Source organism: Capsicum annuum, chromosome 1, assembly GCF_002878395.1.
Source record: "Capsicum annuum cultivar UCD-10X-F1 chromosome 1, UCD10Xv1.1, whole genome shotgun sequence".
Taxonomy (NCBI): domain Eukaryota; kingdom Viridiplantae; phylum Streptophyta; class Magnoliopsida; order Solanales; family Solanaceae; genus Capsicum; species Capsicum annuum.
Genome location: NC_061111.1, coordinates 75,209,510 through 75,227,464, shown reverse-complemented (window position 1 = coordinate 75,227,464; position 17,955 = coordinate 75,209,510).

Here is a 17,955-nt window from a genome sequence, read left to right as displayed (position 1 = left end):
TTGAAGCTAACCCTTGATATTCTAGGAGGTAAATTGAGCTAGAAAAAAGTACGGTATATTACAGACTTACTATTCCTTACTCGATAGCTGTGAGCTTATCTTTAAGATCCTCAATCTACTTAGCTATAGAAATCACATGGTTAGTCATATATTTGCTTACCTTGGTTATTTCTGATCCGGTTTTGGCAGTCTCTTTTTTGCACCATTCATTTTCAAGCAGAACCTATCCCATGCTTGCAAAAGTTTTGGAATTATATGTGGCAAAGACTTCTACTACTGGATAGGTAGAGAGATCAATTTCATAGTGAAGAAGAATTCTAGTGATGAGCAATCCATATGGCAAGCTGGTTAAGGAATGAGAGTCGACAACACATTCTAACATATATTCACGGATCCAAGTACCCCAATTGATTTTGTACCTTTTAATCAAGCAGTAGAAAATAACACATCCCTACATTTTACATTACTAAGAGATCCCTTTCGAGGAATTAACGTAGTCGCAATGATATGCACCAAAATTCTGTTCCTAAAGTTGAGGGACATAGGACTAAAAGAGGAACTATTCACGTTAGGATCAGATACAACATTCTTGGTTTCTACCAAATTGACTAAATTGACTTCAAAATTTTCTAGCCAAGTGTCATTCATAAAAAGAATGAAGCTAGAAAACTTAGTTTCAAAAACCTTCTCAAACAAAAATCATTGAGAATTATACGAGTACCCAGTACCAAGGTTTCCAATTTGCCACTGTCTTGGGACAGGCAAAGATTTCCATAGAACATGCAGATCGGGTCGTCAAACACTTCCAACCACATAAATGAAAAACCATAGGCAGTTCTTGGGTTTTGGAAAAATCACTTACATTGCAATGGGTCTCCTTTAACAGTGAGAGATTGATAATCCATCCCCGTACAATAGAGTAATTTTTTGAAGGTGAGAAACTTCTCCCTTTGAGCGCAAGTAAAGAAATTGTGCATATCCTCTGGAGAAAGAGAGTCCATAGGAAAGGGTAAACGTTTTCTAGAGGAGGAGATGGGGCTTGAAGTAAATTTCTTTTTGGAGATAGTTGATTAGAGAAAATGAGAAGAGGCTTCATCAGAGGATTCAGATATAAGAATGGGTCGAGGCTATCAAAAATATGGTCTGGAGATGGTGTAGAGAGATTAGCCATAGAGTGGGTTCTAGTAATAGGGAGAGAAGATAGAAGTAGATAGGTATAAAAAAGAGAGAAAGAGAGAAGATAAAAAGGCAGAAGTTGAAGAGAGGTACAGTAAACTGAGGTGATGGTAGAGATGAAGAGGCGGAGGAGTATTGGGAAATTAAAAAGGTAAAAATATGGTAATAATGAGGAAAGAGAAAATGGTGGCGTGAAAAGGGGTGGATCAGAAAGGAAAAGACTTGAGTCAGGGGGTTTGAAATATGGACAAAAATTATGCAAGAGATTTACAGCAAAATAAAAGATTTTAAATAATTAAAGATCGTTAAAACATAATACACTGAGTTTTTTCCTTTAAAAGAAAAATCTTTCTTCAACTTTGGGTTTTGTAAATATATCAACAAGATGATTTTTAGAGTCAACAAATTGTAAGAAAAAATCACCACTTTCAACATGATCATGAATAGAATGATGTTTAATGTCTATATGGTTAGCCCTAGAATAATGCGTCGTATATTTTAATAGACTGATAGCACTAGTATTATCACACATAATAGGAACAAATTCAAAATATATATTAAAATCAAGTAATTGATGCATAATCCATAAGATTTGAGTACTACAATTTCCAATGGCTATGTATTCTTCTTTAGTAGTTGATAGGCGACTGACGTTTGTTTCCAATTGTGCCATGAAATTAGGGAATCATCTAGACTGACATGTTCCACTTGTGATTTTTCTATCACTTTTGTTACCTGCAAAATCAACATCTAAATAGCCAACTAGATCAAAGTTTGAGAAGTCAGGATACTAGAGTCAGATGTCTTGTGTCCCGATAAGATAGCGAATGATTCTTTTGACGGCAGTTAAGTGGGACTCTTTGGGAGTTGAATGGAACCTTGTACATTTATATATGCTAAACATAAGGTTCAGTTGACTTGCGGTTAGGTAGAGCAGGGATCCAATCATTCCTCTATACATTTTTTCATCAGCATCCCTCCCGGATGCATCCAAATCCAGATTTGTAAAAGGACTCATTAAAGTCCCAAAAGCTTTTCCTTTTTCCATTATATATTTTTTTTATGAGCTCCCTGGTATACTTATCTTGACTGATTAAGGTACATTTGGAGGTTTGTTTGATTGGTAACCCTAAGAAGAACGTGATTTCTCCCATGAGGCTCACTTCAAATTCTCCTTTTATCAGGTTTGCAAAATTCTCTCACAAAGAGATGTTAGAGCTTCGAAAAATAATATCATCAACATAAATTTGCACCATAAGTAATTTAGAGTCCAGCTTTTGAGTAAAAAGAGTAGTATCAATTTTTTCTCTTTGAAAATTATTATTCGGCAGAAAAGTACTTAGCCACTCATAACAAGCTTTTAGAGCTTGCTTGAGACCGTAAAGTTCTTTTGAAAGTTTGAACACATCATTTGTATAAGAGGGATTTTCAAAACTAGAAGGTTACTTAACATAAACTTCTTTATTAATGTAGCCTTTTAGGAAGGCACTTTTTACATCCATTGGATAAAGTTTAAAGCGTTTGAAGGCAGTAAATGCTAATAAAATTTGAATTGATTCTAACCTTGCTACAAGAGCAAATGTTTCATCGTAGTATATACCTTCCTATTGAGAGTATTCTTGAGCTACTAATTTGGCTTTATTTTGGACAACCTTACCTTCTCTACTTAGTTTATTTTAGCAGACCCATCTAGTTCCAACAACTGAGCAGTTTTTGGGTCTTTCAACAAGATTCAATACTTTATTTAGTTCGAACTATTCTAAATATTCCTTAATAGAATCAACCCAAAACTCATCTTAAAGTGCCTCATTAACCTTTTTAGGCTCAATTTGAGACACAAGAGAAACGGATGCTTGCTTCCTTACTAAAGCTCTTGGTTGTATCATGTCTGGATTTTTAATGATGAATTCATTTAAAAAGCTTGAATTATGTCTCCATTCTCTGGGAACATTGGTTTTAGATGTTTTATCAGTGGGAATTGACTCTGAATTGACTATAATCGACTCATCAGTTGATAGCTTAGGAGTTGAATCTATTTTGACTCCTGATTATACATGATTTGGTTGTTACTAATCAAAAATAAAGCTCATAGGAGAGTGATTAGATTCATCAAATATAATATGCATAGATTCTTTAATGAATAAAGTTTGTTTATTATAGGATCTATAATCATGACTGATGGGAGAGTACCCAAGAAAAGTACCTTCATCACTTCGAGGATCAAACTTTCATAAGTTATTCTAACCATTGTTGTGGATGAAGCACTTGCATTCAAAAGGATGAAAATAGCTTATATTAGGTTTTGTACTTCTCTATATCTCATAAAGAGTCTTTTTTAGAATTGGTATATAAGACATCTGTTGATGATGTAACATTCTCTATATCTCATAAGGAGTCTTTTTTAGAATTGGTATATAAGACATTTATTGATGATGTGACATGGTGTTCTTACTGCTTCTGCCCAGAAGTGATCTAGTAAGTTGTGTTCTAGAAGCATGGTTCTTGCAGTTTCCTGAGGAGATCAATTCTTTCATTCCACCACACCATTTGAGGATATCGAGGGGATGAAAAGTTATGAGAGTATCCGTTCTGAGCACAATATTCCTAGAAAGCTTAATTTTCAAATTCTCCTGCATGATTATTGTGAACATAGGTAATTAAATACCCTATTTCTCATTGGACTTTTCTAAAAAAAATCTCAAAATTTGTAAAAGACTCATGTTTATGATCAAGAAACATTACCTATGTAAAATGAGAATAACCATCAACAATAACAAAGACATATTTTTTTCCACCAATAGTTACAGTTTTGGTGGGGCCAAACAGATCCATGTAGATTATTTGGAGAGGTTTGGTAGTAGTGACAAAGTCTTTGACTTTGAATGATGTTTGAGTCTGTTTACCTAATTAACAAGAATCACAGATGTGATCCTTTTCAAACATGAGTTTTGGTAGACCTTTCACTAGTTCAAGTCTAGAGAGTTTCTCGATGACATGCATACTGGCACGCCCAATGTTTCTGTACAACAACCAAGTGTCATTAGTTTGCACAGTAGGATAATTTAGAGTAGTAAAATTAGGATTGTTCAGAACATAAATATTATTAACACATTCATTGATAAGAGAGATGTCTCTTTTTTTATGTTTGATGGAACAACTTTGGCTTTGAAGGAGACTCCAAATCCTATGTCATATAGTTAATTGATACTGAGCATGTTGTGTTTAAGTTCATCTATGAGATACACTTCTATAAGTTCACATGAGTAGTTGAGCTTTACTGATCTGACTCCAATGACACCACCTTTGGTGCTGTCACCAAATCTGACTAATCCTTCTTTTATTTTCTTTAGAGAGCAAAAGTTTTATTTCTTATCGATTATATGTCTAGAACATCCGCTATCTATAAACCACATTCCTTTCCTATAGATTTTGTGGATGTGTTCCTTATTTGATTCACCTTTTACCATGAAGCACATCTTTGAAATTTCTGTTTCTTCTTCGGTTTCATCTTCATCACTCCAAGCTCCAAAGTTTAATTTTTTCTAGAAGATCTTATTCTTAATTCTATACAATTTTGTTTAATGTGGTCTATATTTCTACAATAACAATAGGAATCATCATTTCTTGGGAAATCATTATTTTTGGCTCCTTGGGGTCTTAGTTGTCTCTATTTTGGGATTTGCCTTACTCCTCAATTTATAAGATCCATTCCTTTACTGTTGACCTCTTCCAAGAATTCTTCTTCTCTAGTTATTGCAACATTGAAGGACATGGGTGTCTTCTTTTCTTCCTTGTTGAACATGTTGATATAATTTCACTCATAGGTAATAAGATTAACTCATAATTCATTGTATGTCATGTTGTGAAGGTCCTCGTATTTTAAAATGGCAACTTTCGTATCCCATACTTTAGGGAGACTTATGACAAGTTTCTGGAATTGTAGGTTGTACAAATAGTTCATATCTAACGATTTCAAATCACATATAATTTTATCGATTCCACCTTTTCATTTTCTTCCATTTTGAAAAGCTCGTATTCATTAACCAGAGCACTGATTTTTGCCTTTTTGACTTTAGTGGTTCCTTCATAGGTTACTTCTAGTTTATCCCACATCTCTTTTGCATTCTCATGGGTTTATATATTGTCATATTCTTCTTCGCTCACTGCACAAAGAAGTAAACTTATAGCTTGTGCATTAATTTAAATTACCTCTTGTTGTTCTTTGGTGAATTCAAAGCTTTCCAGGTCCTCCACGTCAATACTGATTGATTCCTTGTCCTTGTCCTTGTCCTTATGTTTTTCTTTGAGTCTTGGAATGGGCTTTGGTTCCTTCTTAATGAAAACTCATGCTTGGAAGTCATTTGATTGAACAAAGATTCTGAATCTGTTCTTCCAATAGTAGTGATGATGTCCATTAAAATAAGGTGGTCTTGTGAATGAGTGACCATCTTGAAGGAGAGCTATTGGAATTTGGTAGTTACCCATTTGATCCTTACTCATAACACTATTTGGTGAGACATGCTCTGATACCAATTGAAAGTGCAGATATACATACTCAAACACAACATAGTTTAGAATTAATGATGTAGATAAGTAAATATTCAGATAAGGCAACAACACAACAATTTATCCTGGTTTAGGACACCAATGTGGTGCCTACTTCTAGTCCTCTTGGGTTTTAAGAGTTTCCTTCCAATTTGTCAAAGTGGTATAAGAATACAGATGTGTAGAAATAAGTTTTGAAGCTTATTTTGATATTCAGATCTTGTGACACAACTTCAATTGTAATAACTAAGTGGAAGCAATTTTTCTTTTGAGACTATTGTAAACAAAGAGTATAAAGTTCTTATAAAGACTAAGATTGAGACACACTCAGATCTTTCGTGAAGTTTTGTGCATTCTTTTTTCTTTAGTCTTGGATTTTATATTCTTCAGTTGTTTCTGCTTCTTGTCTTCATAAAGAAACCCAAAGAATTTCTTCTCAATTAAGGATTTGAATTAATTCCTTGAATGAGGGAGTTTGTACCCTATGGTATGTCCATATTAGATATGTCCATACTTGGTGCAACTTTTCTTTCTCACAGTCATATATGTCCATATCAGATGTGTCCATATAGAGGGCATGATCTCCTTTCCTTTAGCCTTGCCGTGAAATATGTTCAATCATCATTGATTTTCTTGTCCAGCGAGCTTTCAATTGATGTGGTTCCATATTCAGAGTTCCTCTTTGGATAGATACTCCTTGCTTTGCGAGATTTGTATGGATACTTCTTGACTTTGTGCGAGATATTCTTCCATCATTAGAGATCTTTTATATTTTGCAAATTGTCAATTATTAGTTTGTCATTCTTAAAACATATTACATAAGTATGGAAAGCTAACACACTATGCTGTTGGCATTGTTTACATCCCCATACTAGCTCATGTGCATCACGATATAAATCTTGACAATAATATCTGCTTTGGATGACTTATGCAGTTTTATGCACACCACCATGATCTCCAAAAACAAGTGATGAATGACGTGCCTAAAGAATAGACCTCATCTCCTATTATATAACACAACGGTATCACTTTGTTTGTACACTCCCAAAAAGAATAGGGTTCATCCCAATAATAGATTTTTATATCATGGAGGAAATGCTTTCTTTTGTAATGCTCATCAGGGAGTAACCCGCTCATAACATAATTTGAAAAGTTGGTATACCAAGGTAGCATACTCACCTTAAGAACCATATCAAGCTCATCGAAAAATGTGTCGTCAATCTTAATTTCACTCCACTTTTCTTTGTTTGACTCAAAGTGAAATAGGTGGTCCGCTACTTGGCTTTCACATACTTTTGGATCCTTAACTTCAAAATTGAATTCTTGAAGTAATAAGATCCATCTAATCAACCAAGATTGGCTTTATTTTTATCCATCAATACCAAAAAGTTGCATGGTTGATGTGCACAATGACTTGTACCCCCAAAAATATGCGTGAAATTTTTCAAAAACGTAGACTCCGACAAGCAACTCTTGCTCCATAACCATATAATTATGTTGTGAATAATTCAAGATCTTGATAGCATAACAGATTGGGTGGAAAAACTTGTCCTTTGTTTTCCTTAACACCACACCCAAAGACAATCCACTTGCATCACACATCAATTCAAAAGGTTGTGACCAATTTGATGCAATAATGATAAGAGCCCATACAAGTTTCATCTTAAGGCAATTCAATTCCCTCACACATTCACCATCAAAGTCGAGTTTTGCTTCTTTCTCAAAAAGCATGCACATTGGGTGGGTAATCTTAGATAAATATTTGATAAACCTTTGATAAAAGCTAACATGCCTAAGAAAACTTTGATCATCTTTCATGAACATTGGATGGCAATAACTTCAACTTTAGCTTGGTCAACTTGAATTCCTTGACTCAAAATTTTGTACCCAAGCAATATACCCTCTTTTATCATAAAATGACATTTTTTCTAATTCAACATAAGATTTATTTTAACATATCGTTCAAGTACCTTTCCCAAGTATTCAAGACATGATTTGAAAGTGTCACAAACCACAAAAAAATCATCCATAAAGACCTCTGTAGTGTCCTCCACCATATCCAAAAAGATATATAATATGCATCTTTGAAATGTGGCAAGCCCATTGTGTAACCCATATGACATTCATATAAAGGCAAAGTGTCATATGGATATGTGAATATAGTCTTCTCTTGATCCTCAAGTGCAATGCAAATTTGGTTATAGCTGAAGCACCCATCCAAGAAACAATACCAACTCCGCGCCCCAAATCTCAAGCATTTGATCCATGCATGGCATGGAAAAATGGTCCTTCCCCATAAGAGATTAATTTTTGGGAATCCATGCATACTCTCAAACTCATAACTGGTGTCAATGGTGATAAGCGTATTATTTTTACTAAGAACTACCATGATTCCTCTTTCTTAGGGATGCAATAAATTGGGCTTACCCATGTGTTATCAAAAATAGGATATACAACCCCTGTATCTAACCGCTTGATAATATCTTTTTTTACAACCTCTTGTATTGGAGGATTTAGCCGTAGTTGGTGCTTAAAACTTGGTATACAATCGAGCTCCAACTTTATCTTATATGTGCAGATTTCGAGAGCGATCGCGATGATATCTGCTTTACTCAATGGCCTAAATAAATTTTCTCACTACTGACTTGGAAGCTTTCACTTTCCATGGCAATAAATCTCCTGCAATAATAATAGGTAAGGTGTTACTTTTTCCTAAGAAGACATATGGTTTAATCTTAAGTTGAGGTGGTTCTAAAATTGAGGGCTTGGTGAGAAGGCTCTTCTGATTTTTTAAATAAAGGTCCAACTTGCAAGGATTCTTGATCTAGGATCCAAGACCATTCAAAGAAGCAACTACTTTAATATATTGATAACTAGGCTAAATGAATTGATGAAAGGAATAATTATTCACCTTTAACACACATAAAAAGAGGGTAACACTATGGCTATTTTTTAAATTAATTAGTGTTTTAGTTTTGCAGGTACAAAATATTTTACTACATCCAATTCGTTACCAAGAACAGAAAGGAGTATACTAGGGGAGAACAAAATAGAAGCATAAATTAAACCTGTCAATTGGGCCAGGTTGGCCCGTTTTGTCCCGATTAGTCCGGCCTATTTAGTCGGTCTGGATCGATGGTATTTTGGGTTATTGGGATGCCGGTCCCAGCCTGGGACGTTTGTGTTGACAGGCCCGAAAGAGCGGCATAGTTTCAAAAACAAACCAAGCCCACTGGTTACCCAGATCGGTAATAAAAAAATAAAAAATTGGCAAGTTGTGGGATGCAACATTCCAACGGTCATTAATGTTGTTTGAGGTTCAACGGTCATTTGGCCAAATTTTCTTAATTTAAAAAAAAATTCAAAAAATTGTCTATAAGTGCCTTGAATTCAAATTATTTTTCACAGAATCTTATTCTCTCAATCTCTCTCAAATATTCTAATTATCTTCAAAAGTGCTCATTTTATCTATTAATTTTGTGAATACAAATGTCAAGTGGAAGTTTTCTAAAGTCGCAACTTTCGAATACATTCAAGGTTTGGTATTATCATTTCATCTCTTACTTTTAATTTTTAATTGGTGTATTAATTGTTGAATATTTAATTTTATTATTTTTGTGTATTGTGAATATTTATTAGTTTAATTTATAATATGAATAAATTAAGAAATCTCGGTAAAATTATCAAAAAATTTTACCTCGGAAATGGTAGTGGTAGTAAAAAATGAATTGGTGGCGGTTCCGGTAGAGGTAGTTTATGTACTGGATATATCCATGGGCCTCTGGTACAGTTAGTGAACCTTTTGAGGATTAAATAGGTGTAGGTGCCCATGATATAAATTATTTAGACGCTCAGAAAAATTATGGTATAGAAGAAGAGAATGAAGTAGACGCGATTAATTTAGATGTAGAGAATGAAAATATTGGTAAGACACCCGAAGTCAAAAATATTAATGTTAGATCTGAATTGGTTAATCTTCTTCCCCGTCCTCCCCGTGCCCCTACAAGATCTCGTAGAAGAACTAGTATTGCATGAGAATCTTTTTTTGAAATAGAAGGACAAAGTAAGGTGCAATGCAATATTTGTGAAATTGTATATGAGCATAAAATCGGAGACAATGAAGGGGGTACGAGTTTGTTGATAAGACATTTAAGAGATAGACAGACAAGAGAGTTAAGTATTGCACAAGGTGGTGAGGTTGTTGGTGGGCAAGCACAAACTAGATTAAACCCAACAATCGGTTAATTAGTTAAGCATAATATTTTGCTACTTTAGAAATGGATTCAGAAATAAATCTTCCAGTATGTCTATGATCTTCATCAAACAAAAATGCTAGAATACATTTTTGCATAACAAAATTACTATCTATCAGGTGACAAGTGATTGTTAAATAATCATTTTTCTTAACAGCACTACCAAGATCAGAAGTTAGAGCAATTCTACATGGAATATTATTTAATAACAAAGATAAATAATAAACATATTGTAAACAAAATGGACTTAGACCGATATTTTTGTCTGAAGAATGTGATACTAGATGGAATGCTACTTATACTTATTTAAAAACTTATTTTGCTTATAAATTTTCTATTACAATGACTTTTAATCAATATTCTGGTTCTTTACCTGAGTGTATGCTACATGATTTTGATTGGACTGCAATTGATGATCTTGTTAAATTTTTGAAAAAAATTTATATAGCTACGGTTGAATTCTCTGGTGCTTATTATCCTACCATTTGTAATATTTTAGCTTATTTAGCCAAAATTTCTTGTTTGCTTAACGAATATAAGAATAAAAAAGGTTACAAAAAGGCTTATGATTGCTAAATTCAAAAAATATTTTTATCCGCCTCCCCCAATTTATTTGATTGGTGCTATAATAAATCCATGTATGAAATATAATATTATGACTCAATTTAGTTCTATTATTTATAATGCTTTAGAGATACAGCCTGAAGAAGAACCTTTTTTGCTTATGGCTACGAGTGATGCGAAGAATTACATGAAAGCATTATATAACCATTATGCCAATTTACTTGATGAAGCCGTACCGGCAAATATCACTCCAACTTTCGCTCCTCAAGCTCCCGAGGAGCCATCATCTTCTAAAAGGCAGGAACATAGTAGTTATCCTGATTACTTTTCTGATTTAAATGTTTGGGATAGGGTGCAGCCTTCATCACACAGAACACTTTCTCGGAAAGAGCTTAAGTAGTATCTTCGACAGCCGATAGAGGATCGTAGAGCAAGGATCTTCATGCTGGATTGGTGGAAGAATAATGAAAGACAATATCCAATGCTTTCAAGATTAGCTAGAGATATATTGAAGTTTCAATATCAATTGTTGCATCGAAAAGCGCTTTTAGTCAGGGACGACAACAGCTTAGAGACAACCGACACCCATTGAAAAACAATGCTATGAATGTTCCAGTTTGCCTAAGAGATTGGACTAGAGCAGAACAAAGAAATCAAGGAATGGAGAAGGAGTCGAAAGACGAACAAAATCTTGAAGAAATTATGACTTCAAGAGAGAACTCAGCACAATCAAGTCCAATGCATGGTTTTGCCTTTGCCCTATTGATTTTGACTTTCCTATGGTAGTTCCCGTTAATATTAACATGCATGAGTTGAAAAAAAATAATGTAAAATTTGTAGATTTTTCATTCATGTAAATTATAAGTGTTGGATTATTTTGCAATCAATAAAATACAACATTCATTCACTCCTACTTATTTCTTTTTATTTAAATTGAATGTCAAGTTTCAATAAAATACTTTTAATATATTACTAATTTACTATCAAACTTTACACTAAGTAATAAACATAACAAATATATATACATATAATGAAAAAATAAAAATAATGTTAGCAAATATTACTTAGACAACTAGTATTGACATATAAAAATACTATAAGTTTATCTTTTAAGTTTTGTATGTAAAAATTATAAATTTTTGAATATGTGCTCAAAACTTCAAGTATTATTATATTCAGTAGTATACATTGTAATCTTCTATGTATATATGTGTGCATATCTTCTAAAGTACTATAACACGTAATGTCTATGTCTTTCAACTTTCGAATGGTATTTTAAGTAGTATATATTCTACATATATGTTCTATAGATTCTAAAGTAGTATATATTACATGTGTACATGTTTTTAAAAGTAGTATATATATAGTGTATATATGTTGTATGCATATTGTTTCAAGTAGTATTTTTAGTAGTATATATATTATATTGTACGTATTATATGTGTATATATTTTCTATAGACTCTAAAGTAGCATATATTTAATGTATACATGTGTATATGTTTTATAAAGTAGTGTATATAAATATAGTGTATATATATTGTATGCATATTGTTTCAAGTAGTATTTTAAGTAGTATATATATTATATTGTACGTATTATATGTGTATATATTTTATATAAACTCTAAAGTAGTATATATTTAATGTATACATATGTATGTATTTTATAAAGTAGTGTATATATATAATGTATATATATTGTATGTCTATTGTTTCAAGTAGTATTTTAAGTAGTATATATTTTATATTGTACGTATATATGTGTATATATTTTCTATAGACTCTAAAGTAGTATATTTAATATATACATGTGTATATGTTTTCTAAAGTAGTATATATATTGTGTATATATGTTGTATGTATATTTTTTCAAGTAGTATTTTAAGTAGTATATATATTATGTTGAATGTATATATGTGTATATATTTACTATAGACTCTAAAGTAGTATATATTTAATGTATATATGTTGTATGTATATTATTTCAAGTAGTATTTTAATTAGTATACATATTATATTGTACGTATATATTTATACATATTATCTACATAGAGTATAGACTAAAGTCTAAACTCTAAAGTAGTATATATTTATTTTATTGTATACATGGGTATATGTTTTCTAAAATCTAAAGTAGTATAAAATGTAATGTATATATGTTATACGTTTATTGTTTAACGTATTTAAAATGTATATATGTGTGTGTATATAGTATATATTGAAAAAAACATGTAAATTCAAATTTTAATTTTTAATTTTTATTTTTTTTACATTTTGACCGTTTGGACCGATCAAAATTGGTTTAAAGTTAAGTGGGTCGGTCACGGGAGAAGAATGAGTAAAGGGGACACTTCTAAAACTTACTTTTAGAAATAGACACTCTTTTCTTTTTCATTTAAATTTTTAGAATTTGGGATAAAATTGTGGGGTATGGGTTAAAGTGTAAAAAAAAATCTTTTGGCACCCCTTAAGTCTTTTTAAAATACTTTTCACACCCCATTTTTCAATTAAGTACCAAAACTTTTTTCTCTCTCCTCACTCTCTCATCAGTCACTCCCGCTACTTTGTACCCATTCACCATTTTTGATTTCTACCTTAACTAAATCTTGAAGAACTTCGATCTTCAACTTCAGGTAATTTCAATTCATCTTTCGAGTATTTTGTGCTCCATATTGATGGAGAGTATTTTGTGCTCCATATTGATAGGGGTTTTTTTTCAGTTTTTTGTTGTTTTAGTTTGTGTCGATTTAGTTGCTTTGGAAGAAAAATTAAAGTTTTTTTGAAAACCGGGGGTTGATTTTACTGAAATTCTTTATTTTTTAGTTGGTATTTTTGTGATTGTTGATGGATAATTGATGTATATCGATTATCCTTGTTGGTTACATGGTAAAATATTTTTGCTAATTTCATCGGCAAATGTGCCAAGAAATCTATTTTTTCTTCAATGTAATGGTGTTGTAGATGCATGTTCTTGTTGGGGATTTCTTGGTTTGAATCATACTTTGGCCTTGTTCTACTAATCGACCGTTGGGTTGATTAGGTATTTGTTTGATTTAGACGAAAAAAATTAAATTTTTTTTTGAAAAAATGGGGCTTGATTTTACTGAAAATCTGTATTTTTAAGTTGATATTTGTTTGATTGTACATTATTTTGATGGATTATGATTTCCCTCGACGGTTGTACTGTGAATCTTTTTTCCAAATTTTCTCTGTTATCGTGTTAAAAATCTGGGTTTCTTCTTGTTTTTGTTCTATATAATGGCGTTTTATATGCATGTTCTTGTTCTGTTAATAGGCAATTGGTGTGCTGCATCTGTTGTCATGTTAATAGACTATTAGGTCGATTAGGTATTGCTTTTGCTGTTATAGTTGAGAAATCTTATTTTTTATACGTAGATCATAAAAAATGACTAGAGGTAACAAACACAAGGCTGTAGAAGTTGAGAGGTCCGAGAAAAAAATGAGTAGTCGATGAATTAGAGAATAGAAATTCCAGCGACGAAGTTGTTCAAACTTTGGTTAGAGATGAGCCGAAGGAAATATAAATCGAGCATAGGATAGATGAAGAAGCATAGATCTTGCCCCACTGTGCAAGGTTTTTTTTGGCTGGGAGGTATGACCTCTTCACAGTTATGGATGATGTTGGATCATTTTCGGCTAAGATATCTATTAGATCTCGTTTGAAAATGTTTTACAATTTCAAACAAGTCGTGGTTGATCAACGTCTGAAGTCTAGGTTTTAGAATTCCTATTTTGGTTGTTTATGGGACTTGCCAGAACATATGAAGTTCAATGGACTACTTGTCCATTATACACTTCTTCGTTGAGGTTCAACAAGACAACATGCTGCATGAAATATGATTCTGATTCAACGACAGGCCTGCATATTTTGGCCTAAAGGATTTTGCGCTAATCACGAGTTAAAATATAGACGTTATCCCCGTGATTCAAAATATATAAAAGCAATGGAGGAGGATGAAGCTTTTTTCAAAAGAATTGCGAAAAAAATGAGTGTAAATGTCAAGAAATTGTCGAAGCTTATTAGAGGTGGGAGGCTAGACAAGGAGGACAAGTTTAAATGCTGCTTGGTTTGATTCGTGCACTACATATTGCTTGTCCGCGACTTGTCAAAAATTATGGACATAGACACCATCAAGATGGTGGATAACGTGAGATTCTTTGAGAGATACCCTTGTGGTAAACTGTCATTTGCCTTGACTCTAGACTATCTAAAAAAGCGGATAAACTTCACAAAGTATAAGAATACATAAGTGACAAAGGGAGTTTCATCGTATACGCTTTATAGATTCCCCTGAGCATTTCTGGTATTGATTATATCTATTGAAGTAGTTTATTCTATACTGTAGTATATCTATGGTGTCTATACTATACTGATTGAGTTATATATATATATTTTTAATCATAGATTTAGATATACGAAGACTTTGCCTTTCCCGAGCTCAGCAGGGAAAATGGTAGATCAATAAAAAACTCGCTACCCATTTCCCGATTGCTCAAATAGCACTCCTCAAAAGGCTATAAACTAATCGAAGGTGATCCATATTTGAACAGATGGAGCATAAAGGTATGAAATAGATTTTTTGAAGAATACTTTTACCAAAATTATGTTGCTTAATAATCATATTTGCCTATTTATCTGTAGAGAGTGTACACCTTATTTCCACCATCCGTGAAATGAAGTAGCACTGCATGAAAAAGTTCAAAGCACTAATGGACGAACCAAATGACACATGTATTGATGGATTCAAGGCCCATCTAGAGGGTGTGACTGTCATCACCTCATCGGTGGATGGTAGGACGGATATGATGACCAGGATGTGGGTGAAAATGTTGTTTCAAGGCATGTCACTCGCGGTGCGGGGACAACTAAGTTGAGAGCATCGATAAAAATACTAATGGTCAAAAATTTAAAAGAGTGCGTGTTTAGGCTGGAGGAGTCGATAAAGGAAATTGTTGATTTTGTGAAAGAAATAAGGTTGAGGAGAGCAGAAAAGGAGAAGCAGAACAAGAAAGATGAAGATGAAGGTAATATCTCCTCTGTATATTATAGAAGTTGCATATTTTATATAATCTATTTTACTTATAATAGAATCATAATTCTCTATCAACTGATAACATAGTTTGTTATAAACGGTACTTGAAAATGCAAGTGTGAAGGTTCAAAATTAGCATTCATCTGTGAGGTTTGTCCGCGATGACAGCGACATTAAAGAAGTGCTCCTTAAGGTAGCAGCTTTGGAACAGGACTCGATTAATACTGATGAGGTGATGATCTCGAATGATGCCGCTGTTGTAGAGAACGAAAATCCGGATGAAGGCAATGAAGAAAAAAAGAAGAAAAAATAAAGTTGTTTGTGAAAAAAAAAACTGATGAATCAGTTGGTGTAGAGAATGATAATCATGATGAAGGCAGGTAGGAGGAAGAAGCTAAAAATAAAAAATATATTTATGAAGAAGAAAACAGTGAAAAAGATATAGACAAAGCGGGAGAGTAAGAAGGAGAAGGAAAGAATGCAACAAGAGAAGTAGAGAAAGAAGAAGGAGAGAAGATAGAAGCAGTAGAAGAAGAACAGAGAAAAGAAAAAAAAAAGGAACCATGGAAGAAATACAAGGAGAAGAACATAAAGAAGAAGAAGAAGAACAAGAAGAACAAGAAGAACAAGAAGAAGAAGAAGAAGAAGAAGAAGAAGAAGAAGAAGAAGAAAATGATGCTCCAGAAAAAGAAGGTATTGCGGAAGAAGAAAAAAAAAATGCATTGGCAAACATAGATGATTTTCTTAAGAATGTTGCTGATGACATCAACAACATGCACGTGGAAGACAAAAATGTTAAGGAATTTTTAGACAATGTATAACTTTTATATGTGGGTGATGTTTATTTGTGTAAGACAAGACAATCTTAACTTTTTTATTTTTCAGCTCTGGATGCGTAGAGCTAAACAATTTTATTTTTGAAATTGCTTTTAGAGTTTATGATAATTTTTTTACAATTTATATAATCAATGTATGATTAATTTTACATGAATTTCATCGTTGATTATAGAATCTAACTAACAGGTAAAGGATATATAGTACAGTGTTGTGTAGTCGATGAATGAAAAATGTAAATCATATATAATATAAGTGAAAAGTAATCAATTAATAAAAGAGATATAATACATTCAATCCCATTACACCCCATTATACCTTTCCAAAAAGTCAAAACTAATAGTAAATCATACACCATAATTTTTAGGCCCTTCTCTTTTTCTTCAACCATAGCCAACCTATGCTTAAGTTGATTCCTCTCAATTTCGACGTCTTTCAACAATCCTTTTAAGTGATCAGTCTTGTGTTCTGATTCTCTATATAAGGTCATAAGAAGATCTTTATTTTCTTTAGATTCTCTAAGCCTTTCCAAAATTTCAAACTTTGCAACGCCTTGAAATTTTGATTTCTCGAAATCGGAAGGAATCCACTTGAAATAAGAGCATCCACCATTATCCTAAAATAACATCAATAAATATATAAATAGTATTATGTGATGAACATAAATAAATTTTTATTTAAACTAAAACAAACCTTTCCTACTGTACAGTTGTAGAATTTTTGACCTGAATTCTTGTCGGTTCGTGACATCCTCAAAACAACGGGATTACCACAATGACAAATATAAGAATTTTTTAGATCATTGCAATATTGTTGTTGTTGAAGCAAAACAAAAAAGTGATGAATAAATGAACATGGAGGAGTTCAAAATGGTCTGTTTCCTTTATATAGTAGGGCTATCAAAAACTGATCGTTGGAAAATTGTACCCTTTTACTATTGGTAAAGAATCAAATCATTGGAGGAAATTCAAATGATTCATCATTTACTTCAAAGGATCTCTAAAGAATGTTTATGTCTTTTGTAATCGACTAGGCTAAATATGAATTATTTACTAACATCTGTATTGATGATCCACTGTATAGACTTATTATCGATTTATACTCAAGTCGATTATTGTCCTGAGCAAGCGTCTATGATCAACTTACTAAATATATGAATAACTTAAAATAATGACAAAAAAGGAGAAATTAAATTAAATAAAATTAAAGTACGTCAATTAACACCATTAAAACATTGTAAAGTAATTTATATACATCAATTATGACACCCAATCACTTTTGAACGTGATCAAGTGTTATCTAAGACACGTTGTAGTTGTAGATAATTGAGATGACACGAAAAAAAAAAGAGAAATAAAATAAAATAGATATGAATCATCCAAGCACTAAAGAATGACTACATATCATGATAAGAGCTTAGATGTGTATAATGAGCATAAGGAAGAATGATGGTTGTCACTTGTGGGTGTTGTTGGGACAAATAGTGTTTGAGAACAAGAAGTCCTTCTCAATACAGATGCTTGTTATG